Genomic DNA, 16,688 nt, shown 5'->3' with positions numbered 1-16,688 from the left:
GAACTACGCCCATATCATGATTATGCTAAAAAGTTGATGGGGTGGCTCGGTGATGTGACTATTCAGCATGTGCCAAGGAAAGAAAATAAGAAGGCTGATGCTTTAGCTGCTCTAGCTTCATCATTAGCCCTGCCTGACCAAGCGCAAGTTACCGTCTGCCAAAAATGGGTAGTACCGCCGCCAAATGAGGCTGAAGGTGAAGAAAACAAACTCAAGCATCTTGTTGCTGTTTCTGAAGTTGAGAAAGAAGAATGGCAACAACCCATGATCGACTACTTATGCTATGGGATACTTCCAGAAAATCCGAGGAGAAGGACTGAAATCCGTCGTCGTGCACCTCGCTTCCTTTACTACAAGGATACTCTATACAGAAGGTCGTTCAAGGGAGTACTCTTGTGATGCCTAGGAGAAGAAGAAGCTCTCCAAGCTCTGCAAGAGGCACATTCTGGGGTATGTGGGTCACACCAGTCTGGACCAAAGCTCCACTTCCATATAAAAAGGATGGGATATTATTGGCCAACGATGGTAAAAGATTGCTTGGACAACGCCTGAAGATGCAAGGCTTGTCAATTCCATGCGAATTTTATTCATCAACCTCCTGAAGTGTTGCACCCGACTGTTGCATCCTGGCCATTTGACGCTTGGGGATTGGATGTTGTTGGACCGCTGCCAAAGTCCTCTGGTGGGCACCTATACATCTTGGCTGCAACTGACTACTTCTCAAAATGGGCTGAAGCTGTTGCTCTTAAGGAAGTAAAGAAGGAAAATGTTGCAAGTTTCATCCGAGTAAACATTATTTATCGCTTTGGCATTCCTCGTTACATAATAACGGATAATGGAAAGCCATTCGATAATAGGTTGATGAACAAGATTTGTGATCTCTTTGGCTTCAAGCAACGTAACTCTTCGATGTACAATGCTGCCGCCAATGGTCTAGCTGAGGCATTCAACAAGACTCTATGCAACTTGTTAAAGAAAGTCGTCTCCAAATCCAAACGAGATTGGAATGACCGTATGGAAGAAGTTCTATGGGCATATAGGATGACTCACCGCACGCCAACACAGGCGACTCCTTATTCACTCGTTTATAAAGTCGAAGTCGTCTTGCCACTTGAGCGTCAAATACCTTCATTACGACTGGATATTCAAGAAGGGATCACTGATGAAGAAAATGCTCGACTTCAATTAACAGAGTTGGAAGCTCTTGATGAAAAGAGATTGGAAGCTCAACAGAGTCTTGAATGTTATCAAGCTTGATTATCTCGCGCCTTCAATAAAAGAGTTCGCCCGAGATCCTTTCAAGCAGGAGATCAAGTCCTTGCCGTACGTAGACCCATAATTACTTCCCATAAACCTGTAGGGAAGTTCACTTCAAAATGGGATGGGCCATATGTCGTACAAGAAGCTTACTCAAGTGGGGCTTACAAGCTGGTTGATGCAGATGGCATGAGAATCGGCCCCATCAATGGCAAATTCTTAAAGAAGTATTATCCTTGAAATTGCAACGCTCCTTGACGCACGAGCCTAAACTGCATGTTGCTACACTCCTGGCCTGCAAGAGTATGAACTGTGTACGGCCCCAAAAAAAAAAATCTACCCAGTTTGAACTACGGTATGACTTGATCCTCTTCACCGAGGTACGTAGGCAGCTTAGAGTTTCATTCTAAGTTCAGTCGCATAAGTTCAAAAGATACATATTGCCCCAATTGTTGTTCGAATGAAGTATGAAGGAATGTGAGATCAAGCTTAAATGCCATCCTCCTACTGAACTCTGACCTCATTTGATTTAAAGGGGGCAACCCTCCTTGGTAAATTGATATCTTCAATGGGCCGATTTTAGAAGGATGTCAAGTATTTGCATTGAAGTCCAGGGATTCTCTATGGCTTCGGGTTCGCCAAACCTTCAAGTTTGTTGGTCTCCAAGTCCGCCCTCTGCCTAAAAAAAAGGGGGGGAAGAGAAGCGAGGCGTCAAAAGGAAACACAAGTATAAGGAAATGATTGCTTGGCGCAACGTTTCAAATTCAGTGAGATTTGAACCCCAAGATATTTGTGAGAATATGGCTCTTAAATTTTGATTTATGGAAATTAAGACGTCTTCCGATCTCGAGGCTTCCATATCAAGATACAAAATATTTGGTGAAGTCGCGCAAATCTGAAATTGTCGGTGTATCAGAATTTAGTATTGACTTCGAAATATTATCTGAATGTATCCGTAAGGCATTAAATCTTGAATTTAGGATATGTTAATATATTTAGAAGTTAAGTTTACCAGTGGATCAAACGGTTTCATGATTTCGACGTTCCTACTTCAAGATACGAAAACTTTGCGAAGTAGCGCAAATCTGAAATTTTCAACGTGGTGAAACCTAAAGTTGATTTCAAAATATTATCTGGACGATTCTGGATTATTTGATTGAGATTTTGGATATGTCTGGATCTTGAAGTCTAGTTTTCTTGAAATCAAACGGTTTGCAATTTTGATATTCTACACCGAGATATAATTTTTGTGAGACTGCACAAATCTGGAATTGATAGCGTGGTGCAATATAAAGTTGATTTCAAAATATATCTGGGACGATTCTGAAGTTGTTTGATTGAGACTTTTGGATATGTTTCTAGATCTTGAAGTCTAGTTTTCTTTAAATCAAACGGTTTATAATTTCGATATTTCTTCACCGAGATATGAATTTTTTGGTAAGACTGCGCAAATCTGAAATTTTCAACATGGTGAAATCTAAAGTTGGTCTCAAAGTATTATCCGGCACGATTTCTGAAGGTTTTTGATTCTGAGTATTTGATATATTTTAGATATTGAGTCATCAAAATGGTTCATTATTTGGACTCTCCCACGACAAGACATGAATCATTTGTTACAAGCACGTAAAGCTTGAAAATATATGCGACCAAGCCTCCAAGTCGAACAATGCAAAGCAAAAGAGAAGCTGAAATATTTAAGCCATCGAAGTCTCCAAGTTGAATATTCAAGTATGTTCGCTCTTCAAGTTGACGCATCAAAGTGCGCCAAATCTTCAAATCATCAAATCGTTAAGTTTGTCGGTCTTCAGTTTGATGGGATGATTATAGTCTTTTAGGAGGCTACCAAGTATTTGCAATGAAGCCTGGAGATTCGTTATGCCTTCAGGTTCACCAAAATCTTCAAATTTTTGGTCTTCACATTGAAGTCTGCAAATCCGCCAGTCTTTAAGTTGAAGTATTCAAGCCCTCCAAGTCCATCGGTCTTCAAGTTGAAGTCCTTAAGTTCACCAGAATTCAAGTTGAGTTGTTTAAGCCCTCCAAGTCTTTAAGTGGAAGTCTTCAAGACTGTTAACTCTTCAGGTTGAAGTTTAAAGTCCACCGCTCTTCAAGTTGACGCATCAAAGTCCGCCAAATCTTCAAATCCGTCAAATCATTAAGTTTGTCGGTCTTCAAGTCTACAAATCCACCAAGTATGTAAGTCGAGGCTTTCTAATTTTCCAATTTTAAGGTGGATGTTTAGGTCCCTTTGCACCTTAAGTTGGTCTCTTCACGGATTTGTCCGTCTTTATGATGATGTGGATTTGTCTGTCTATATGTTGATGTGGATTTGTCCGTCTATATGTTGATGTGGATGTGTCCATCTATATGTTGATGCGGATTTGTCCGTCTATATGTTGATGTGGATTTGTCCGTCTATATGTTGATGTGGATGTGTCCATCTATATGTTGATGCGGATTTGTCCGTCTATATGTTGATGTGGATGTGTCCATCTATATGTTGTTATTGGTGTGTCCGTCTATATGGTGATGTGGTTTGTCCATCTATATGTTGATGCGGATGTATCCATCCATATGTTGATGCAGATTTGTCCGTCTATATATTGATGCGGATGGTCCGTCTATATGTCGATGTTGATGTGTCTGTCTATATGTTAATGTTGATGTGTCCGTCTATATGTTGATGCGGATGTGTCCATCTATATGTTGATGCGGATTTGTCCGTCTATATGTTGAGGTGGATGTGTCCGTCTATATGTTGAGTTGAATTTGTCCGTCTATATTGTTGTGGATTTGTCCGTCTATATATTGAGGTGCATTTGTCCATCTATATGGTGATGTGGATTTGTCGTCTATATATTGAGATATATTTGTCCTTCTATATGTTGCGAGGGATCTATCTTCTTATATGTTGTTGTGGACTTGATCATCTATATACCGTCATGAATTTGTCCTTCCATAAAATGTTGAAGATCTGTACTTCTATTTGTTGCCGCAAAATTTTCCTTCTATATGCGTCTAACCTTGTTGACGAAGATATTCCCATTGCCTACAACAACATAAAAAAAAAAGGCAGCAAAAAAAAAAAATACAAGTACAAGAAAGATAATTAATTGAAGAACTTTCTTCTTTATATAGATTCTTTAAGACGGCTGTTGAGAACAGATTTTCGATGTGGGATAGTTGACACAATATGTCTTCTGGTTGGATTTGATTAGTATTGGCGGTGGCACAATTCTTTGGAATCCCAAGCCGATAAAACTGTTGAAAAATCACAATAGTAATCAAACACAAAGTAAAATAGGAATTGTCAACTACAATGATGTCTACATAAGAAGATCGCGTGGAGGCAATAGGATTGCAAAATTTAAACTCTTGTTAATCATTACAAGTGAAGGCAATATTTTCTAGTTAAAGGAAATTGCAAGTCCAAGTACCAAAAGTTTAATACCTATGTGGCACACTTGGAATTTGTATCTCTTTATACAACTAGAATTGTTTAGTTGAAGACAAATGCTTCGTAACCTCAAATCTACTTAGCAAATTTGGAAAATTAAAGCTAGATCTCCGGAAAAAAATAAATAAATAAAGAGATGTTATAAATTTTGCGGTAACTTCAAGCCTAACTTTTGGGGTTCGCCAGCTTACACCTCAATTAGTCTTGAAGTGGGGCATTTGTAAGCATTTAAATTTCATTGGATTTAAATCCATAAAGTTATTTGAACTATATTTTAAATTCAAGATATATTAGTTCAAATAAATATTATGGGCTAATATAATTGAATGAATTATTTAAGTCCAATATATATGGGTTAAATAAATAAGTCTTAATCCATTGGGCTAGCCCATTTAAATTGGGGTAAAGTGATGAGCTCACTTCATTAAGCCCAAGATGACATCTTCCTAGAGGCCCAGTTTGGTGCCACGTGTCAAATGACGTGGCGCGCCAAGTCAAACGGAAGAGCCAATAGGATCATGCCACATGTCAAAATGACAAGGCATGCCCAGTCACACTAAAAGGCCAATAAAATCGCGCCATGTGTGCAAGTGACATGTTCTGGCCAATCAAATGCGGCCATGTCACAGTTCAATTGATTGGTTGGAAAGAGTTTGTTCTTATCACAACTCTTCCCTTCCACAACTATAAATAGGGGTCTTCATAACTCAGAAAAGGGACCAGAAGTTATAACAAGAAGCAAGAGAGAGCTCGTGGATCAAACACCGCAAATTTCTCTACAAGTTTCAAGCTTCAAGCAATCAAGTTCAAGTTCAAGAAATCAAGTTCAAGCTCAAGAACGAAGAACAAATCAAGTTCAAGCTCAAGAACGAAGAACAAATCAAGGTCAAGTTCAAGCGATCAAGCTCAAGCTCAAGAACAAGATCATCGTTCGTGGAAACAAATATAGATTCAAGATCAAGCTCAAAGGCCCTTGAATTTATTCACTATTGGAAAGAAGAATCAGAGGATTTATAGAGATTGTAACACTCAAATATTCAAAATAAAATACTACGATTGTTGCAATATTTTTCGGTCTTAATTTTATTTTCTCGACGCAAATTTATTGTCTACAGATACAATGAACCCTCTCCATAATCCCTAACGTTATTAGATAATTTCTACATGTGATAATTTCACCTGTCCTCATGGCATACTAAATATAAGTGTAATGTCAAATCCTTATTAATGGCAGTGGCCCCAATTTAGTTTAAACAAGTAGTGCTGAAGTTAACCATAGCAATTAGGACAGGAGGGATATGGTTAATCAAATTAGGATGTCAAGATATATTCACACCTTTCATCTATGTCTTCCAACCAGCAAAGTCAAGAATAACGATGTCATCCTTGGAGATAGTCACCTAGAGAAAGACAAATGTTATTCAACATGATAAAATTGAATAGCTAAAGAATTGCACCGGAGACGTGCACCATTAAATATGGCCTATGGCAGCAGCAATCGTATCTACTAAAACATTAAAACTCCTACAACGAAACTCAAAGAACTTCCTCTAACCCCTAACTCTAATGCACATAATCATTGTTCCCAGGCGTGCTACTTTCAGAAATAAATAGCGCTGAAATCCCAGATTTCCAGTGCCAGACAAGCAAAAACCCTCTCCATAATCCTCGGCTTAATTTCTCTATTCCAAATGTTAAATGCACGAATGAGCAGTTTAAAGTTTCAAGTAACCAAACCACTATTGTTGCAGCCTATGTGCTATAAGAAACCCCTACTTTCCTTTTGACACCAATAACCTTTGCTCTCCACAAATAGAACACACTACATGACGGCCCGACTATACCATAATATAAAATCACATGTCAATACATAAATCACAAGTTTAAATGGCCCAAATGGAAAGAGGGCCTTATGCATTCATACAAATACACACAAAAGGTTTTGCTTTTACGCTCATCCATCATCTTTCAACTTGTCCATATTCTTTACTCCATTTATTTTATTTGCAGCCCGCTACTGGATATAAGGACTACCAAGCATGTATTCTTCGTTTATCTTTTGTGTGTCATCTCTATTGTTGAGACTACTACTTTCTCCATCTAGGTAATTATAGTAGCAGCAGATGTAGTCACTTATATTAACAGAGACTTTGAATCTGTTTTATCAATGGGCAAGGCTATTATGCTTATACATAATAATTTTGAATCCAATAGTCTAATCATGTTTTACATGAAATTTTGACTAACATTAATATTAGGAATGAAAATAAATAAAGACACAATAGAATTCTTTACTTCTTCCCCCCTCAATTTATCCCTATTTCATGCAGCACAACATGAAAATATTAATGTACAGTCCTCAGCCACTTTGTGTTGGTTCTTTTGACCATAAGGAGAGTTCAGTATGATCATAAAGCTCTTCAAGCGGCATAAATTTCACAAAACTACCAATTCTAATTAAGGCGGTGTTAATCTCCATCCAAGATAGCTACCATAGTCTGATTCATTATAGTGATGGTTTCCTAAGCAAGCATGAAATTTTTATTCAAAGTCTTTGAAGCATAAAGCAATACCTACAAAATCTTATTTCCTGCATTGACAGATACATAAGCCTTCCTGAGAAAAAAATCAAGATCTCAAGCTTAAGAACCACATCAATCCCCCGTAGCAAACTTCAATATAGTTTCTTGAGACCTTTGGGTGTACATTCAACTGGTTACAAATCAAAACCTACACCCCAGCAAAATTATTGCCCGGAAAATTTATTCATCTTTATTTCTTTCGATGCATAGATTGTGTAGTCCGTTACTGATTACAAGCAATCTTACTAAAGATACTAAGTATTAAAATTATAAATAACAATGTCTCTTGAAATAACTATTGCAAATAGAAATTCAAAAGGGTATGATATGTAGTTATTTTGTGCACTCCATTTTTTTTTTTTTGCTATATCTTTGTAAAGTCACCGCCTAATCAATACGCATAGAGCTGTTGAACTTGCACGAAAAAGCTCTTACTGGTTTTCTTTCTTTCTTCATACCCATGTCAAATATTTACAATTGTGAGTATTTGTTGGCTCTAAGAATGTATCTTTGGACAGTGCAAAAGCTTTTGACCTTACGTTTCTGGAGGTCTTTTGAGATTGAAGGTTTGTGGCTTGATTAGACGAATTAATGGTTTGTAAAATCAATCTCCCTACTATTTACTCTGTGTAGCTCTTCTCCTGTGCAGCCCCCACCCCGAAAAAAAAAACTAAGCTTTGTGACTGCTTACAGAGTCAGTTTATTTTTTTAATTAGCTGAGTATGGGAAAGTAGTTTAATTTTGAATTTGTTACTGAATGCATTTGTGGTTATTATGTATCTTCGGATAGTTCTCCTTATACATCATGTGAGTTATTAAAAATTTATGACATAAGACTTAATTTTCTAGCTTGCTGAATCTCAGAGTGCGTACTCAAGCACTCTTAGTACGATGATGATTGCTTAAAGTATTGATATTACATACTTGAGATGCACACTTAGAAAAGATTGTGATAGCACACTTTGCATTTCTTTTCTGAGTTGAATCTGTTGAGATTACAAAAGCACTTCATCTTTATGCATTTGAATGTCTCATCTTTTCTACAACCTCGATAACTTCACTAAGGCAGATAATATTGTCTTGCTTCTTTGTTTACTGTAACGACCCGACCGGTCGTTTTGAGCTTTTGCACTTTGATCGCCAGTTCTCGGGCATGACTTGCCCCGTATGATGTATTATGACTGATATAGATCGTTGGTTTTGGTTTTCACGGAAATCGGTATGAATTTGAAGGAACGGTCTCAGTTGAAAGCTTTGAATTTGAAAGGTTTGACCAAGAGTTGACTTATTTGTATATGAGCTCGGATCGGAATTTTTATGGTTTGGTTAGCTTATGACTTAGGAGCGTGACCGGAATTGGTTTTGGAGGTCCGGTGTAGAAGTAGGCTTGAATTGGTGAAGTTAGTATTTTGGCAAATTCTGGTTGATAGGTAAGATTTTGATCCGAGGGTCGGAATGAAATTCCGAGAGTTTTTGTAGCTTTGTTATGTCATTTGTGATGTGTGTGTAAAATTTCAGGTCATTCGGACGTGGTTTGGTCGGGCTTTTGATCGAAAGTGTATTTCAGAAGTTTTTAGAAAACTTAGGCTTGAATTCAATGAATTTTGGGTAATTTGATGTTGTTTGAGGTGTTTTGATGATTGGAGAAAGTTTGAATGATGTTATGGGTTATGTTGGTAGGTTTGGTTGAGGTCCCGAGGGCCTCGGCTGTGTTTCGGGAGGTTATTCGGATCATTTGAAGTTGGAAAAATGGCAGAAAATTGTAGGTTCAGCTGTGCAGAGTTTTGCCTTTCGCGATCGCGTAGTGGGATTTGAGGAGACTGTCTGAGTGTTCTTCACGTTCGCGAAGTAGGTCCCGCGATCGCGTAGTGTGAGAGGGCTGTGTATCGCGTTCGCGTGCGTGTGGCCGCGATCGCGTACAGTCTTTTGGTCAACTGGTCTAAGGCCGCGTTTGTTCATCGCGTTCGTAGGAGAAAGTGCGCGTTCGCGAAGGGTATTTTTGAGGAATCATCGCGATCGCGATTGGTATTACGCGATCGCATAAAGTTATTTGGGGTGTTTGAAAATTTGTTCTTCGCCATCGCGAGGGAATTGCCGCGATCGCGATGAAGGAAAATATGCCTGGGCAGAATGTTTTTAAAGTCATCTTGTTCGCGAATGTGGGTCTAATTTCACCCATGGCTGCTCGTTTTGGAGATTATTCAAGGAAATTAAACAGGGATTCAAGAGGAATCGACTTGAGGTAAGAATCTTGGTCTTAAAACTTGTTTCTATTGTGAAATTCACCTAGAAATTCATGGAAATTAAGCCTAAAATTGAAGAACTAAGGCTTGAGAAATTGGACTTTTGCTTTGGGATTTGAAAGGCCATTCGGGTCGGATTTGAGAACTTTTGATATGTATGAACTCGTGGAAAGATAAGGAACCCGTTGATGTAAAAATTCTGAGTTTCGAGAAGTGGGCCCGGGGCTCGGGTTTTGGTAATTCCGGAATTTGTGCCCGTTATTGATTGTTTTCGCTTGGGCTTTGTTCCGTTAGCATATTGTGATGTATTCGCTCTGATTTTGGATAGATTCGACGCGCGTGGAGGCCGATTCGAGGGGCAAAGGCGTCGTGAGCTAGAGATATCTCCGGTTCGAGGTGAGTAATGATTGTAAATGATATCCTGAGGGTTTGAAACCCCGGATTGCACACGTAGTGCTGCATTGAGGCGAGACACGCGGTGGATGATGAGTGTGGGGTCTTTTACTATTGGGGATCGTGACTTGGTCCGTCCCGATTGATGATTTTACCGCATATTTGACTGAAACTTATTTGTTATCATCATAATTTGGGCTGATTGCCATATTTGGGCTTCGTGTCAATTATTTGAACCCCTTCGGGGATGGTTGTTGATATTTCCTCACTGTTTCGATTTTATTCTTGAACTCAGTCATGTATTTTCTACTGTTTTCAAAAACTTAGCCAAGTTTATTTTGCTTTAACACTTGAAATGATATTTCCTATACTATTTTTGGGCTGAGCAGCATGTTTTACTGTTGCCCGAGGGGCTTATGTGATTTTTGACTGAGTAAGGCCGAGGGCCTGTATGTGAGGATACTTTTGGATCGGGTTGCACGCCGCAGCAGTGTTATAGTGATACTGAGATGAGGCCGAGGGCCTAGACTTGACATTAATTATTCTGAAAAGGCGAAATGTATTGGTTGGCTGGCCTTGTCTTCACGAGAGGCGCCGTCACGACCGGAACGGGGTTTGGGTCGTGACAAGTTGGTATCAGAGCCTAGGTTACATAGGTCTCACGAGTCATGAGCAGGTTTAGTAGAGTCTCGCGGATCGGTACGGAGACGTCTGTATTTATCCTCGAGAGGCTGCAGAACCTTTAGGAAAACTTCACATTCTTGAATTCTTATCGTGCGTCCTTGATTCAGCTTGAAAAGATAACTCTTGAAATTCCTTCCACGCGTTCGTATGCGCACATGAGCGCTCAATATCAGATGTGCCTTGATGGCTTGTGATTCCCTGATCGAGGGGCGAGACATGATCTTCGTGAGTTTGATGTTTGGCCACTCTGAAGTATTTGAGGCCGGATCTTTGCCTATGGCTTGAGCACCGAGGTGCTGACTGTGTGAGTTAGTGTTTGAACTTATATGTTCGGTATTATCCCTATTATTGGAAGTGACGGCTGGATAGCCACGTGATGAGTACGTTAGTACTGCGAGATGTAAGATGAACTATTAAGTGTTTGATTTCCATTGTGACTGGATGTGTGGCCCCGAGTTATGGGCGCGTGAAGAATCTTTTCATGTCTTCTAGTTGGAGTGAAGTAAATTTCATGTTGCAGTATGAGTTCAGACTCATGAAGACTAAGTGACTGGGTAATGTGTATGACGGTGGAAGGTATACAGAAATGATAGATTGAGGCGAAGCAGGTGGGTTATCTCCTGCGGAGTGTTCTGAAGTGGTGTGATCCTTATGTGTATGTTGGAAGATCTCATGTGCAAGTGAAACGTACGTGTTGAGATTTGAAATTTCGGGTTGCTTAAGCGAGTGGGTTTAACTGTTACGAGAATGAGTGCGAGATTTGCCGAAGATTAGAGTGCTAGATGATCTGTGTTTTCACAAACTTACGAAGGATTTGAGTTAGTCTCACTATGGTATTGTGGCATCAATGGGGTAAGTGTTATGAGTAATCGAGTGTATTTTGATCTATGGCTCCGAGCCAAGTGGGGGAGTCTATTGATTGGTTGATTGCACGACTAGGTGCTATGTTGGTTCCATTCTGAGGCGTGCGAGTGAATCAGTTATGGCTTGCAAAAATAGAGACCGAGGATGGTTTGAGTAAAGGAAAAATGTTGACGAGGTTATATTATGCTTCATAGAGTAAGAAAAATCACGGGATGTCTTACGTGGTTATTGGTAAAGAATGCTCGGTGCATAGAGCGGGAAGTTGTTGGGTTGTATGGGCTAGATTGGGTTGTGAAATTTCAGTTGCAATGTGATCGGACCTATATGAGATAGGGTGATGTGGGATCACCCCCGGGTATATGCATGGTAAAGTTATTTCAGCTATTGGTTGGCTTTTAGAACAACTCTGAGTACGTTCGAGGACGAACGTGTGTTTAAGTGGGGGAGGATGTAACGACCCGACCGGTCATTTTGACCTTTTGCACGTTGATCGCCAGTTCCCGGGCATGACTTGCCCCGTGTAATGTATTATGACTAATGTAGATCGTTGGTTTTGGTTTTCAGGAAAAATTTGGAATGAATTTGAAAGAACAGTCTCAGTTGAAAGCTTTAAATTTGAAAGGTTTGACCAAGAGTTGACTTATTTATATATGAGCTTGGATCGGAATTTTTATGATTTGCTTAGCTTCGTCGGGTGATTTATTACTTAGGAGTGTGATCGGAAGTGGTTTTGGAGGTCCGGTGTAGAATAAGGCTTAAATTGGCGAAGTTAGTATTTTGGCTAATTCCGGTTGATGGGTGAGATTTTGATCCGAGGGTCGGAATAGAATTCCGAGAGTTGCTGTAGCTTCGTTATGTGATTTGGGATGTGTGTGCAAAATTTCCGGTCATTTGGACGTGGTTTGGATGGGTCTTTGATCAAATGCGTGTTTCGGAAGTTTTTGGAAAGCTTAGGCTTGAATTCGATGTGAATTGATGGTTTTGGTGTTGTTTGAGGTGTTTTGATGATTGGAACAAGTTTGAATGAGGTTTTAGGATGTGTTGATGCTTTTGGTTGAGGTCCCGGGGGCCTCGGGGTGATTTCGGATGGTTAACGGGAAGATTTTGAACTTGGGAGATTTCAGAAAAATATGTCTGACTTCTGGTATTTTCGCACCTGCGGTGTTGGGGACCGACAGGTGCAGTGTCGCACATNATGTGTTCAAGAGTCTGTATACATCAATTGAGTGCTCTAAAGTTGCACATGTGGTTAGAAACTGTTGTTTTCATTGGAAGAGGTCAAGACTTGTGGTATTTCTATGTGATTTATGGGATTCTATGTATCAGTATCAAGAAAGTAAAGGTAACGGACTTAGATTCGCAGGAAGTTCTTCAGAGTAAAGCATTCTGGAATGTGGTGTTTCTGGGAATATTTGAGAGAGTATTCAGCAGCTTATGGGTCTTAGACAGTGTGGTCTTATGCTTGGGTCTCGTGTGGTGAGCCTGGGTTGAGGAATTGTAGTGCTACAACAAGAGGGGATATCAAGTTGAAAATGAATCAGAAGGAAATTTAGATAGATGAAGTAGCTTGATAGTAGACCGAATCGGTATGGAAAGGATATGATTAATTCTTTGTATGTGTTCGAGGTAATGAGTTCTTACAGGTATTCTGCAGCACTGCTCTTGGGTTTTGATGGCTTGCTTAGCTTGGTCTAGTTAGAAGGATTCAGTCTTGGCAGTTTAATTTGTGCAAACGGAATTGGGAGAGTTCTTGTTGATTTCTACCGTGGTTGGAGAGGTGCATTTTTCTACGAATGTCAAAGGCATGGGATGTGTAATGATTTTTCTTCTAGATGAGATCAATGGAAGTTCTTGGCTAGATGAGTTACAATTTAGTTCTGAAAGGAAGTTCATAAAACTCTTAGGCAACAGGTAGCCTCAGATAATCAAGTAAATGGTACTGCTAATTGGAAGTGATTTGACGGGAGTATATGTTTCAGAAAAAGGGTAATGTGATTAAACTGATGATGCTTCGGTAGTATTGCGGCACTTTCTTGTTGGGTCGACTGGTGATATTCGGGTTTGCTTGGTGGCACAGGGAAATTTTAGAGTATCTATCGTGGAATGATTAGGTATTAAAGGTGTGGCATGTGTTCGGACAGCAAAATGGGGATCGGATATGGTGATTCATGTGCTATGTGGATATGGAGACGGAAGTTCTCATATTCAGGCTATGATGTGGTATGTTAGATTCGGATGTGATGCTGGGGTTTAGACTAGTTGTCTCCGTGTTGGGTTATTCAGGACTATTGCGCTATGGGCTATGCCAGAAATGCCACGGGTTGAGTGGCGAGGTGTGTTGGACTATGTTCTAGTAGAGTGGTTTGTATTTCGAAGACCCAGCGAACGACTGGGAAGGATTGCCTTTCTTAATTGGGCCTTCGTGATGGATGTCAGTACAAAGGTTGCTATCATTGATTCAGTTCCGGTGTTGAGGGACTTTTCAGATGCGTTTCTTGTGGCCGGGCATGTCATCGGGCAAGGTTGTTGATTTCGGTACTGATTCGGTGCCGGGCACCGCATCGTAGGGCACAGGCAGAGTTGAGGAGTTGTGAGAATAGCTTCAGGATTTCCTTAATAAAGAGTTCGTTGGTAGTACAATGTGGATGCGTGTCCTAGCTTGAGTCGGCTTGGTTGGCTCCGAGTTGTATGGTTGAGGGATATATAGATTCGATTGTTATTGAGCTTGTTGGTGAACTGAGAGATCTATGAGCTATCTTTCGGTGTTGCGTGGCGTTATGATTTTTTGGTTATGGGCACATATGGTGCGGTTTATTTGGGGTCTCGTAGTGGAAGTCGAGTAGGAAGAGTAATTGGGTGTTGCTCCGTGAATGGCGTATCGGTTATGACCTATCGGGTTGCATAGTATATATTATTTGTTTCACCGTGGGTGTGATGTTTTGCTTTGGTCCCAGACATCAAATGGTGCGTGCTTGTCGCCTTTGAGCATAGTGACTTGAGGTGTTTCATGTGGAGCAGTGTTTGGATAGGATCGTGCATTGCCGCGAAGCTATGTAGAGATATGATCTTGCGGGATAGATTCGTGTGTTCTATTCTATGATGTGAGATGGGTTCCCAGCCTTGTGTTGTGGTGGTACTGGTGAACTTGAGGTACAACTCTTTCAATTGAGTCATTTCATGATTGGAGTATGTTCGGACCGTTGCTTATTGGTGTGCGTATTATGCTAGTTGTGGCTTAGGCCTCTATTGATGTGTCATGTCACCAGAGTGGTGTGTTGGATTAGAGGAGATCGTTGGGATCATTAATGAGTACGAACGAATTTGATTTCAGCATGTTGGAAGGGTAATATCGAGGTTCGGCTTAAAAAGTTTGTTGTGGTAATTGCCAGAGGAGAGATGGCTTCATGAATGATTGATCTGAGAAAATGGTTATGGTTTACTGCGTGTTTCATTATCGTTGGAAGTATATGAAAGTGTTGGAATGAGACTTTAGCTAATAAGAGGCTTTCTATCGGTATTTGGTTGTTGTGGGCAGCTGCTGTGAATGGAAGTTATCGCTGCATGTGTTTGAGTTATGTGGTATATCATATAATTGCACCTGAGGTTGCAGGCATGGGTTATTACAGCTGGTTCGGGCCTATTCAGAGTATAGGTGTGAGGTTTTGATCGTATTGATGCTTTCAGAAGTGAAAGTGTGGTTCTATGATTCATGGGCTAGATTGGGTTGTGTAATTTCAGTTTCTATGTGTTATCGGACTAATATGAGATAGGGTGATGTGGGATCACCCCCGGGTATATGCATGGTAAGGTTATGCAGTGATTGGTTGGCTTTTAGAACAACTCCGGATACGTTCGAGGACGAACGTGTGTTTAAGTGGGGGAGGATGTAACGATCCGACCGGTCGTTTTGAGCTTTTGCACTTTGACCGCCAGTTCTCGGGCATGACTTGCCCCGTATGATGTATTATGACTGATGTAGATCGTTGGTTTTGGTTTTCACGAAAATCGGTATGAATTTGAAGGAACTGTCTCAGTTGAAAGCTTTGAATTTGAAAGGTTTGACCAAGAGTTGACTTATTTGTATATGAGCTCGGATCGGAATTTTTATGGTTTGGTTAGCTTCGTTGGGTGATTTATGACTTAGGAGCATGACCGGAATTGGTTTTGGAGGTTCAGTGTAGAAGTAGGCTTGAATTGGCGAAGTTAGTATTTTGGCGAATTCCGGTTGATAGGTGAGATTTTGATCCGAGGGTCGGAATGGAATTCCGAGAGTTGCTGTAGCTTCGTTATGTCATTTGTGATGTGTGTGCAAAATTTCAGGTCATTCGGACGTGGTTTGGTCGGGCTTTTGATCGAAAGTGTATTTCGGAAGTTTTTAGAAAACTTAGGCTTGAATTCATAGAATTTTGGGTAATTTGACGTCGTAGGCAGCCTCGCGATCGTGTAGTGGGATTTGAGGAGACTGTCTAAGTGTTCTTCGCGTTCGAGAAGTAGGTCCCGCGATCGCGTAGTGTGAGAGGGTTGTGTATCGCGTTCGCATGCGTGTGGCCGCGATCGCGTAGAGTCTTTTGGTCAACTGGTCTAAGGTCGCGTTTGTTCATCGCGTTCACAGGAGAAAGTGCGCGTTCGCGAAGGGTATTTTTGAGGAATCATCGCAGTCGAGATTGGTATTACGTGATCGCATAGAGTTATTTGGGGTGTTTGAAAATTTGTTCTTCGTGATCGCGAGGGAATTGTTGCGATCGCGATGAAGGAAAATATGCCTGGGCAGAATGTTTTTAATGTCATCTTGTTCGCGAATGTGGGTCTAATTTCACCCATGGCTGCTCGTTTTGGAGATTTTTGAAGGAAATTAAAGAGGGATTCAAGAGGAATCGACTTGAGGTAAGAATCTTGGTCTTAAAACTCGTTTCTATTGTGAAATCCACCTAGAAATTCATGAAAATTAAGCCTAAAATTGAAGAACTAGGGCTTGAGAAATTGGACTTTTGATTTGGGATTTGAAAGGCCATTCGGGGTCGGATTTGAGAACTTTTGATATGTATGAACTCTTGGGAAGATAAGGAACCCGTTGATGTAAAATTTTCTGAGTTTCAAGAAGTGGGCCCGGGGCTCGGGTTTTGGTAATTTCGGAATTTGTGCCCGTTATTGATTATTTTCACTTGGGCTTCGTTCCCTTAGCATATTATGATGTATTCGCTCTGATTTTGG

The sequence above is a fragment of the Nicotiana attenuata genome, unplaced genomic scaffold (assembly GCF_001879085.1).
Source record: "Nicotiana attenuata strain UT unplaced genomic scaffold, NIATTr2, whole genome shotgun sequence".
Lineage (NCBI taxonomy): Eukaryota > Viridiplantae > Streptophyta > Magnoliopsida > Solanales > Solanaceae > Nicotiana > Nicotiana attenuata.
The sequence above is the reverse complement of the archived record's forward strand: the minus strand, read 5'-3'. Positions refer to the sequence as shown.